The 12,863-nt window shown below is 45.3% G+C and overlaps 1 protein-coding gene across 4 annotated transcripts in view; it reads left to right on the plus strand.

The window, feature by feature from the left end:
• LOC124619344 (mesocentin-like) overlaps positions 1-12,863 on the plus strand; it is a 628,722-nt gene that overhangs the window by 375,356 nt on the left and 240,503 nt on the right. The gene's annotated exons all lie outside the window — the stretch shown is intronic.

Raw genomic sequence — 12,863 nt, forward strand, 5'->3', positions numbered from 1 at the left:
TTATCCTCCGTCCTGAATCACCCGCAGACGGCCAGCAGGTGCACGCGACAGGTTTTTGTTTGTCGGGTTAGCAAAGGCAGGCGCGCAGCGTCGTCGAGTTTCCCGCGGAATGTGGGCCAGCAGCGGCAGCTGCGAGAGCAGGTGTCTGTGCAGGGCGGGGTGTTGGTGGGGGCGGGAGCCGGAGTGCAGGCTAGGTAGGGACTGCACGCCGTTCCGCCACACTGCCTCGCTGGAGGCCGGGCTGCCACTGCGCAACTCCAACTCTGCCGGTGCGTCCGGGCAGTCGTGTTGGCAGCGTGAAGAAATGCAACGTGCATCTGCCCACCATCGAACTCGGAGCCCAGTAAGAGTTGGTATTTTTTCTCATACGGTCACTGTGTTAAAAAAGACGTGGACTGAAGTAAGCTGGGAGCGTCAAACACTCTAATGAAAGTGATGATGAAAGATCTGCGAAGTAGTTTCACAGTCTACGACTATACTTTGACGTCAGCTGCTTGCCAACGGTACTCGAACCCGGATTTCCCACTTACAGCGAGCGGTCAACTTAACAACTTTGGCTACCCGAGCACGCCTCCAGGTGGCTATCCCAGCACGCCTCCAGGACCTTTGCAAACTTACATTGTGATCGCTTCTCAGTTTTGGGTATTGATAACTTGATACCAGGGTCTGAGTTTAATTTGCACAGCACTGAAGATGATCACTATGTGATCGAAAATAGATTCTGCTATCAATAAAACATTAATATTACGGCCAACGCTGACCTTCCTTTTAATTTAACATATATGGTCGTTGTGCACACTGCACTCCATGGAGTCGCCTATCAAACTTACACATATGCCACGGAGTCGACAACTCATGCTCGCACCATTCGTGGTTCCCGCAGAGGGAGGCAGATATTATATCGTCAGTTCAGCCCGTCGAGGCATGGATACATCATGGATGGCTACAATCCTGTGCTCGGCTCTACTTCATGTTTAACCTGCTGTAATCTTCAGTGACAGTGTCTTGCATGCATGTCTAAAGGACATATTATTGTGATGATATAGACACTGTATTAGCAGACATTGTAGCCATCAGTGTTGAAAGAGGACGAAGTGCCGTTCGGAAAGTAAACAAATGAATAAAATTACATTTGAATTGTTTTATCGCTGTATTTCGTGCTCTTTACAGAAGTTGATAGACGTATGTGAAGTTAAATGGCAGTTCGCTTTCATTTACACATAACACTACTATACCTGGCAAATGGAGACCTCTTTAGTGCCCGCCAAGTATGGTTACCGCTATTATACTCTGAAGAGCCAAGGAAACTGGTACATCGGCTTAATATCGTGTAGGACCCCCGCGAGCACAATGTCTGAAATAGTACTGGAGGGAACTGACACCATGAATTCTTCAGGGGTGTCCATAAAACCGTAAGAGTGCGACAGGGGGGGAGATTCTTCTGAACAGCACGTTGCAAGACCTCCCACGTATGCTCAATAACTTTCATGTGTGGGGAGTTTGGTGGCCAGCGGAAGTGTTAAGACCCAGAAGAGTGTTCCTGGAGCCACCCTGTAGCAATTCTGGGCGTGTGGGGTGTCGCATTGTCCTGTTGGAATTGCCCATGTCCGTCGAAATGCACAATGGATAGGCATGGATGCAGGTGATCAGACAGGATGCTTACGAAGGTGGCACCTGTCAGAGTCGCATCTAAACGTACCAGTGGTCCCATATTACTCCAACTGCACGCGCCCCACGCCATTACAGAGCCTCCACCAGCTTGAACAGTCCTCTGCTAGCATGCAGGGTCCATGGATTCATGAGGTTGTCTCCATACGCCTACACGTCCATCCGCTCGATACAATTTGAAACAAGACTCTTCCGACAAGGCAACATGTTTCCAGTTGTCAACAGTCCAACGGACGTTGACAGTCCCAGGCGAGGCGTAAAGCTTTGTGTCGTGCAGTCATCAAGGGTACACGAGTTGTCCTCCGGTCCAAAAGCCCATATCGATGACTTTTCGTGGAATGGTTCGCATGCTGACGCTTGTTCATGGCCCAGCATTGAAATCTGCAGCAATCTGCTGAAGGGTTGCACTTCTGTCATGTTGAACCATTCCCTTCAGTCGTCATTGGGCCCGTTCTTGCAGGATCTTTTTCTAGCCGCAGCGGTGTCGGAGATTCGATGTTTTACCGGATTCCTGATGTTCACGGTACACTCGTGAAATAGTCCTACGGAAAAATCCCCACTTCATCGCTACCTCGGAGATGCTGTGTCCCATCGCTCGTGCGCCGATTATAACACCACGTTCAAACTCTTGATATCCTGCCATTGTAGCAGCAGTAACCGATCTAACAATTGCGCCGGACACTTTTTGTCTTATATAGGCGTTGCCGACCGCAGCACAGTGTGTATTATACATGTTTATATAGTATGTATATTAAAGAACTAAGAACCTACAAACGTGCACGCACGAGAATTCAACAGGTGGCAAAATTTGAAAGCAGCCGGTTAAAAACTTTCGTAGATTAACTATTTTGAACAAACCAACATTAACATTTTTATAACGTTTCCCCTTTTGTTACACATACTGTGTATTACATACACGCCAGATGGCGTTCCAGTAGATAAATAAAAACACGTGAGTATTCGAATGCAATCTTGTGTCAGAATATCAAATCGATTCGTGAAGAACTTTCAAAGGGTTGAGATTTCGAATAAAAGAACATCTACGTTTGTACTTATATAGAAATTGTTAAGTGTTCCTAATCGCAAATCTACGAAAGTTTGTGAATGAATAGTTAAAAATTTTTACACAACGTTGCGTTGAAATACGCACGTGTCTTTGTGTGCCTATTTTTAATATATGTAAAATATAAATCTTTGTACATTTAATAATAGGGAAACGTTACAAAAATTCTCGAACTGTTATATATCTAAAAACACTCCTGTGTAATAAAGCAACATGTTGCCAAAATTTCAAAGCAATCAGTCAAGAACTTTCGGAGATACACGATTTTGAACAAACGAAAATTTACATTTTTATTTATATAGATGAGTGATTATAAATAATTGCTAAAGACTAGAATTAGATAACTATTAGAAGGTTTTAGAACATTCTCCCGCTTTACTAAGTATGTAGGTACTTAATTGAAGCCGAAGCCCATTTTTCCCTTGATGCTAACTTTTCACGTAAAGCAACAAACGATTCAAGACGTGGGCTGTCCAACGAACTAAAGCAGATCCATATAGCGGCAGTCGCCGATGCTATACTACGATGGTGGGCTGAAGCTATACGACCGTGTTGGCGAAGGTGTGTTTGGCCAGTAAGTTAAACGAGTCTTAACTTTTCTGACTTCCAGGCCAGCTACATGAAAGGAGCCAGTGGAGTGTTTCCATAGGCCAGTTCACTGGCCGTTATGGTGGTGGTGGTGGTGGTGGTGGTGGTGGTGGTGGGGAAGCGTGAGCAAGTTTTCGTTGCCTTTGGAGATGGATCTTTGGTGGTTAAACGCCTCACTGAGCAGAATGCAAAATTGAGCCTCATCGGACCACACTATACTTCTCCTTTCCGCTATCGTCCATTTTACAACTACACTGATACTCCGCAATCCACCTTACGGCGCATGGCAGGGGGAATTCCGTACCATTACTAGTCATAGTACATATCAATAAAGCGAGTGGAAAAAACTACTGTCTGTATGGCTCCGTATGAGTCCTAATTTCTCGCGCAGTGTGTATTGGCGGCATTAGAATCATTCGGCAGTCAGCTTCTATGCCGGTTCTCTAGATTTTCTCAATGGTGTTCCTTGAAAACAACGTCGCCATCCCTCATTCCCATTTGAGTTCCCGTAGCATCTCCGTGACAATTGTGTTGTTCGAACCTGCCAGTAACAAATCTAGCAGTTCGTCTGTGAATATATTCTGTATCTTCCTTTAATCCAACTCGGCACGGATCCCAAACACTCGATCAGTACTCAAGAACTGGCCTCACTAGCGCCCTATAAGCGGTATCTTTTGCAGATGAACCACACTTCCCAGGAATTCTCCCAACGAACCGAAATCGAATATTCGCCTTACTTACCACAATCATCAGATGCTCGTTTCATTCCGTATCGCTTTGCAGCGTTCCGCCCATATATTTAAACGACGTGACTGTGTCAAGCAGGACACTACTAATACTATATGCGAACATTACGCGTTTGTTTTCCTACTCATCCGCATTAACCCACATTTTTCTGCATTTAGAGCTAGCTGCCATTCATCACACCAACTAGAAATTTTGTCCATATCATCTTGTATGCTCCTACAGTCACTCGCCTTCAACATCTTACCGTACACCACAGCATCATCAGCAAACAACCGCAGATTGCTGCCCACCCTGTCCGCCAAATCATATATGTATACAGAGAATAATAGCGGCCCAACACACTTAACTGGGGCTCTCCTGACTGTATCTTTGTCTCTGATGGGCTCTCCTGACTGTATCTTTGTCTCTGATGAACACTTGCCGTCGAGGACAGCGTACTGGTTCCTATAACTTAAGGAGTCTTCTGTGTTGCTTGAAGACGTGCAAGCCGTAGCCGTTAATGGCCTTTTGCGAGGTAACAGAGACCAAACGGCCTTTACATGCATTTCGTGCTCCAATTTGCGCTCGGGAAGTGGTTGGGTGGGACCTGTATTTACTGAAAGAAGAATTGCCTGTCGAGTTTGAAACAAGTTATCTTCGACAAAGTGTGTCATTCTTCTGCAGTCTCTGCAGTTTAGTGTCTTTTTGAGACCACTTGGGCGTGTGGATGCGAGTGGTACGCTATTCCTTGTAGATACATAGGATAGGCCCCGTTCGTATACATATATATGGTGTAACTTCGTTCACGTTGTGGTCACGGACGCGTCTAGACACTACCAATATTACACCAGCTACAGCTCTGTCAAAGCGAACAGCAGGAGTGACTATTGCTTTGTCCATTGAGCTTATGCCTGCCTTTAATCCAACTTTATAAGGATCGCAGACAGGCGAAGAATACTCAAGAATTGGTCCAACAAGGGTTTTGTTCCCAATTTTCGTGTCTGAATTAGATTACTGGAGGATTATGCCAGTAAATCTGGGTCTTTAACATCTGCCGTCACATGGCTAAATTTATTTGGTCGCCCTTTCTTATATTACGCGTACCTGAAATAATGAGGTCTAACGTGGCTGCTGCATGAATTCGCAAAATACACTATTCTGGGAGTTAGTGGTGCTGGCAAGGGCGTCCGCAGAAATTTTCCCAAGAGGGAGTAAGATTGTAAAATTCCCGTTTTGGATATACCGATCAACGTATCGTACCCAAGGAACTAAATTTGACCGAAATTTCGGTAAACTTATAGCATGTAATATGATTGATAATTGTCCACATAAATTTTTAAGGCAGGTTATGTTGTACCTAAACAGTAAGCATATGTAATAGTATACCCAAAATAAATTTTTGTATATTGTTAATGAGAATAAGAATGCCATATCTTTCTTAAAAATGCGGAGTTTTAAGTGAACTATGAAATGAAGCTAGAAAGTAATATCTTCCAGAACTGTTGTTCATATTCGAATGATGTTACACTGACAATCAAAATTAAAAACACCGAAATATAAAATAAGCGAGAACAGTTGAGAAAATCGTCTTGGATATCGAAAAGTACCAAAGAAGAATTGTCACATTTCATAATCCTCAAAGTGGAGAAACATCAAGTAAACTTTTAAAAAAGGGTTATTCAACTTTCACGCCACGTGCAAAACTTTGCTTCCAAAACTTCGTATAAGATCATTTCAATGGATTTATTGCATTACTTTCATGATTTCTATTTTTAGATGTTGACTGTCATAACTTCAGTTGTACAAAATGTGTTTTCAGAGCTGCGTTTTTGGGTTGGGGGTATAATATAACCAATGGCCAGTATACGACTAGGTGAAAGTAAGAAATCTCCCAAAGCGACCTTCAGATTGGTCGGTAGAATTGCGTTTTAACAGCTTCGGTCCGAACCAAGTTAATCTTCGCCTCTACAGTTAAACACTTTATTTTGGAGCCATGGCAAGTGGAGTGCACTATTCGTAACTCCATGACTGCTTGTGCTGCGGTGGTGGACCCCATTGCACCTTGAGGATGTTCGAATTAGTGGAGTGGACATCTTTGCGACCTTGAAATTTCATTCGTTATATTTCTCCCTTCCAGTGCAGAAAACGGTATTTTCTTTCTTCGACCGATTTTGAGTCCATAGACTAGGTGTAGATGTACGTACGCACCTCCAGTATAGCGCGGACGTGTTCTTCAGTGTCTAGCACAGTAGCCTGGCGTGGGAAACTTGAGTATAGAATCAGCGCTTTCTTATGGGTCTTCTTTGTACAAAGCCGAACGGTAAACAACTGTTGTGATTCCGTTGTGTAGCGAGTGGAAGACGCGTCCTTGTCCGTATTACGTGCAGGTATACTGCAACGCTGATTATGTTATGGTATGGTGGTCCGAATCCGCGCGTCAGGATCTGCCTATTTGTGTTTCTGGATAACTAATTTACAAGAAAATAGTAAAGGAAGGAAGATTGATATCTCGTCAACAACGGGGTCAATAGAGACAGAGCACAAGCTCCGACTAGGGAAGGATTGGGGAAAGAAATTTACCGTGCCCGTTTCAAACAATCATCCCACCATTTGTCTTTAGGGATTTAGGGAAGCACAGAAAAGCGAAACTGGTTGGACGGACAGTGATTTGAAGCGTCGTCCGCCCGAATGCGCGACCAGCGTACTAATTACTGCGCCACCTCGCTCGGTGTGAGATAAGCTGATAGCTACGGTAGCAGTATCTCCCATCGAACTCGGCAAATTGAAATCTGCAATTTACTCGAGTCGTAAACAGTGTAAAAAACTCATTGAAAGTTCTATACTGAATAAATCACTACTGAGATTCCTGGATCTGGCGCCCCCGCCCACTCCCCTCCCCCACCCCTCACCTGCTTCTCTTGAGGACACTTGTGGGTGACGATGTCCGCGCCAGAGCAAGGTGAAGGTTTGCCTGCAGCCGGCAGTGTCGCCCACAGGCGGCGGGTTGTGCAATAGAAGCCCTGCGTGGGCGGCGGAAAGCGCGCACCGCAGCGTGGTCCCCCCACTTACCCGTGGCCTGGCTAACGCTCAGTAGGCTCCACGTCCGCACGACGGGTCGCCACTCTTCATCTGTCGCTATCCCGCAGCCTGCATTGCGACGGGCTGCAGTGCGAGACGCACAGGCTGGCGATTTTGTAGGTTAGCGCAGGACAGGCTGTGACTTTCGCTCAGTGTGTGCCCGGCTAGAAACGAGGAGTTTTTGAATACGATTCTAGTGCCTTCGTGGTTGTCACAAAATCAAAAGTACCACCTTACCAGATTTGTGATTGGATACGGGGCTTTCTTGCAGATGGAATTCAAGTCGTCGAACTCATCGAAATGAAATCGACAAATGTAATTTCGGGAATTCCAAAAGGAGAGTAATACGGCCGCTACTATGTGGTATTTATAGACTGTCCAGTATTCTCGATTGGTTTTAAATCCAGTGAGTTTGGTGGCCAAGTGCGTACTGTGAACGGTGCTCTTCGAACGCACGTATACTACTGTGTGACACATTGTATTGTTCTTCTGGTAGATGCCATCGTGCCGAGGAAAGGCGCACTGCATGTATGTGTGGACATGATCCCTAGGGATAGATACGTGTGGTGTTAATCCATTGCGTCTTCCAGAAGGACGATATCACCCAGTGAATGCCACGAAAAGATTCCGCAGACCACAACGCTCTCTCCTCCCTGATCTTAACCCTTCCCACGATTGTTGCAGCGCCAGTGGAGCGTAAAACATGGTTCATCTGAAAAAGGCCATCTGTCGCCGCTCAGTGGACATCCAGTAGTGGTATTGGCATGCAAATTCCAGCTTTCGTCGCCGATGAACAGTAGTCAGCATGGAAGCGTGAAACAGGCGGCTGCTGCTGAGGTCATACGCAGCAATGTTTGCTAAACGGTCGTTGAGAAGACAATGTTGGTAGCTCCTTGGTTCATCTGGGGCCTGGACGGTTAGTTGCTCAAGAGTTGCACGTCTGCTCGCCCGTGTATATGTCCGCAGCCGCTGTTGAACCGTCAGCTATGGCCCCTGATGATGATGATGATCCATACTCCGAGGAGCGTTGGGGACGATGCGGGAGACCCGCACCGACGTACTAGGCAAGGTCCTAGCGTAGGTAGTTTGCCATTGCCTTCCTCCGACCTTAATGAGGATGAATGATGATGATGAAGACGACACAGCAACACTCAGTCATCTCGAGGCAGGGAAAATCCCTGACCCCGCCGGGAATCGATCCCGGGATCCCGCTAGCTCAAGACCACGAGCTGCGGACCTATGGCCAGTAGTGCACTACAATTGCCTCGGCGCCGATTCTGGATAGCGTCATTTTGCCATGGACGTTATACTTAAACCACGGGGGCACGCGAACAGTTCACAAACTTTGCCGTTTCGGAAATGCTTCCGTCCTTCGCCCAAAAGCGAATCATCATGCCCTTTTGGACGTCAGATAATTCGCTCCGTTTCGGCACTACGAGAATGACTCACTGCTTTTCCTCATTCCCCCGACACGCTTTATATAGCCTCCACTGCTAGTGCTGCCACCTTCCATCTGTGAGTGGTTCTTGCACGTTGGCATCTATCATAGGCAGTGGTCACATTAATGTGACTGGACCATGTATTAATAGTGGACAACTTTCGAGGCTCCGCAACATCAGAAGACTAGCGAAATACACGATCGATAAGAGGTACAGGACACCCAGTTGGCCATAAATATAAGGTATTGCGCATAAATAATGGAAGAGATCCACCACTGTTCGATTACAATATTGGCAACTTGTCACTGGGAACAGTGACCACCGTATAATACCTGGTAGTATGCCTCCGGAGCGACTTTAAGTGGAATGACCACATAAAACAAATAGTAGGAAAAGCAGATGCCAGCCTGAGACTCATTGGTATAATCTTAAGGAACTGTAATTCATTCACGAAAGAATTGGTTTACGATAAATCGATAAACTAATTCTTGAGTCTGGGACACTTGAAGGCTGAGTAATATATGAAATATTGATCCAGAGAAGAACGGCGACCGCTACGGTCGCAGGTTCGAATCCTGCCTCGGGCATGGATGTGTGTAATGTCCTTAGGTTGGTTAGGTTTAAGTAGTTTTAAGTTATAAGGGACTGATGAACTCAGATGTTAAGTCCCATAGTGCTCAAAGCCATTTGAACAATTTTTAGAAGAACGGCGCCTTTCGTCACGGGATTCTTTAGTTGGCGCGAGAACTTTATAAAGTTTCTCAACAAACTACCAGTGCAGACGCTAGGAAGAGGGAAGAGAGGCGTCGTGCCTCACGAAGAGATTTATCGTTTAAATTTCCAGAGCTTACGTTGCAACAAGAGGAATTAGATGTATACGAAGCCTTATCGACAGTCCTCCTTCACCACTCGCGAATGGAACATGGAAACCGTGGGGGGGGGGGGGGGGGGGGGGGCGGCGGCAGGCAATCAGTGGTTCCAGAAGTTTTCCGTATCACACGCCGTAAGAGAGCATGCACAGTATAGTTGCACATGTGGAGGTGTGTGTCTGCGAGAGTATGTGCCACGAGAATCACCTTTTAAGTTTCTACAGAAGGTCACTAGATGCGGCTACAGAGGTGTGATATTACAAAGTTTTAAATTTTTCTCCGTATTGGTATTGTTGAAACACGGCAAGTGCGGAACTGATCGAATGAGCCTTTAACGAAACTGTAACCGCCTGGGTACACAACGTGCTGTTGTGTAGCGCCGTCGTGAACTTCCCGATCACCAGTTTTCTCACCGGTGTCCTGGATTAAATTCCAAACTTCTGCAAAGTCTCTCACGAGAGAGGGCACGTGACACCGCCCGTCGGATCGGGACGTTAAGCTCGGTGCTGCCTGAGAGGAGTAGGCTGTCTATCGCCACCGGGTTTCATCCTCTCCCTCCTCTCATCGCCATCCGACACAAGCATGACACTACACTATACACACCCATACGCGGGGATCTACGCTCACAAGCTACACTAAAATACACAGTTCTCACACTTCGCGGAGTAATGGATGCCAGTGTGCGCGAAGGAATAAAGAACTTTTCCAACGAAACTTTGTCTCGAAAACTGGCAGAAAATCCAAAGAGATTTTGGTCGTTTGTGAAGTATGTTAGCGGCAAGGGATTTTAGATCGATCCCGTATTTCTGGATTTCCGGAAGGCTTTTGACACTGTATCACACAAGCGGCTCGTAGTGAAATTGCGTGCTTATGGAATATCTTCGCAGTTATGTGACTGGATTTGCTTTTCCTGTCAGAGAGGTCACAGTTCATAGTAACTGACGGAAAGTCATCTAGAAAAACAGAAGTGATTTCTGGCGTTCCCCGAGGTAGTGTTATAGGGCCTTTGCTGTTCCAAGCTGTTCCTTATCTATATAAACGATGATTTTGGAGACAATCTGAGCAGCCGTCTTCGGTCGTTTGCAGATGACGCTGTCGTTTATCGACTAATAAAGACATCAGGAGACCAAAACAAACTGCAAAACGATTTAGAAAAGATCTCTGAATGGTGCGAAAAGTGGCAGTTGACCCTAAATAACGAAAAGTGTGAGGTCAGCCACATGAATGCTAAAAGGAACTCGTTAAACTTCGGTTACACGATAAATCAGTCTAATCTAAAAGCCGCAAATTCAACTAAATGCCTAGGTATTACAATAACGAGCAACTTAAATTGGAAGGAACACACAGAAAATGTTGTGGGAAAGGCTAACCAAAGAGTGCGTTTTATTGGCAGGACACTTAGAAAATGTAACAACCTACTAAGGAGACTGCCTACCCTACGCTTGTCCATCGTCTTTTAGAATACTGTTGCGCGGTGTGGGATCCTTATCAGATAGGACTGACGGAGTACATCGAAAAGTTCACAGAAAGGCAGCACGTTTTGTATTATCGCGTAATATGAGATAGAGTGTCACAGAAATGATACAGGATTTGGGCTGTACATCATTAAAAGAAAGGCGTTTTTCGTTGCGACGGAATCTTCTCACGAAATTCCAATCACCAACTTTCTCCTCCGAATGCGAAAATATTTTGTTGACGCCGAGCTACATAGGGAGGAACGATCACCAAGATAAAACAAGGGAAATCAGAGCTCGTACGGAAAGATATAGGTGTTCAATCTTTCCGCGCGCTATACGAGATTGGAATAATAGAGAGGTTTGAAGGTGGTTTGATGAACCCGCTGACAGGTACTTAAATGTGATTTGCAGAGTATCAGTGTAGATGTAAATGTGGTCTCCCAGCCAGCACTGCCACACGACTTTACTTTTGCCTTCAGAAAAGACTGTTGGCAATTGATATGCAGAATTTCATCGCGGGTCGTGCTTCCGTCAACGACGAATTTCGTATACGCCTACCAAAATCGTTTACTGTTCCAAAAACCATCGAGCTGTGCGCAGCGTGATTGAAGAGGTCCGGCACGTGGCTTAACATGAGATAGAGCCATCGTTAGTCGTAACGAAGACTGTAGTACATTCAGTTTTGCGCGAAAATTTAGCTCTGAAAAAGATTTGGTTCAAATGGTTCAAATGGCTCTGAGCACTATGGGACTTAACATCTACGGTCATCAGTCCCCTAGAACTTAGAACTACTTAAACCTAACTAACCTAAGGACATCACACAACACCCAGTCATCACGAGGCAGAGAAAAAGATTTGGTCCTGATGGATTCTGCCCAATTTTACCTCATCTCAAAAACAGGCTCCTGTCAAATGGTGTAAGGAAATGTTAAAAAAATCGATAGGGGAAATGCAAAATTCGTGTACAACATCGTAACAGGAGACGAATAGCCATTGTTCTTTTGCGTCATCAGTCTTCTGACTGGTCAGATGCCCACGCCAAGAATTCCTTTCCTGTGCCAGCCTGTTTATTTCAGAGTAGTATTAGCACCTAAAGCCCTCATTTTTATTTGTTGGGTGTATTCCAACCTGTCTTCCTCTATAGTTCTTACCCTCTACACTCCTTCTGGTACCAAGGGGGTTATTTCCTGATATCTTAACAGATGTCCAACCATCATATCCGTTCTTCTTGTCAGTGTTTTACATATATTCCTTTCCGCGCCTATTCTGCGGAAAAGCACTTCTTCCTTAGCTTGTCAGTCCACTTAATTTTCACATTCTTCTGTAGCACCGCATCGCAAAAGCTTCGATTCTCTTCTGTTTCGGTTTTCCTACTGTCCATGGTTCACTACCATACAATGCTGTGCTTTGAACCTACATTTCAGAAATTTCTTCCTCCAGTTAAGTCTTACGCTTAGTACTAGTAGACTTCTCTTGGCCGGGAATGACCCTTTTCTCAGTACTAGTCTGCTTTCTGTGTTCTCCTTGCTCCCTCCATCAGGTTTTTTTTGACTGCCTACGTATCCCGCTATTGCTTCTTCGATGTCGTAACCCTTTTTAATCCGAACAATTCGATTTGGTCTCCCACTCTAATTGTCCCCTCTTGGTTCTTGTAGATATTGAATGTTACCCACCTTTCCCTAGAGCTTACCCTTCTTTCTCGGAAGTTCTAACGTCTTGCACTAATATTGTCGAACGCTTTTTCTAGGTCTATAGATCCTATGAGCGTTCCTTGAGTTTTCTTCAGTCTTGCTTCCGTTATCAAGGGCAACTTCAGAACTGCCTCTCTGGTGCCTCTACCTTTCCTAAAGACAAACTGATCGTCTTCTAACACATCCTCGATTTTCTTTTCCAGTCTTCTGTATGTTATTCTTGTCAGCAGCTTCGATGCATAAGCTGTTAAGCTGATTGTGCGATTGTTTTCGCACGTATTTGC

Source organism: Schistocerca americana, chromosome 6 (assembly GCF_021461395.2).
Source record: "Schistocerca americana isolate TAMUIC-IGC-003095 chromosome 6, iqSchAmer2.1, whole genome shotgun sequence".
Classification (NCBI taxonomy): domain Eukaryota; kingdom Metazoa; phylum Arthropoda; class Insecta; order Orthoptera; family Acrididae; genus Schistocerca; species Schistocerca americana.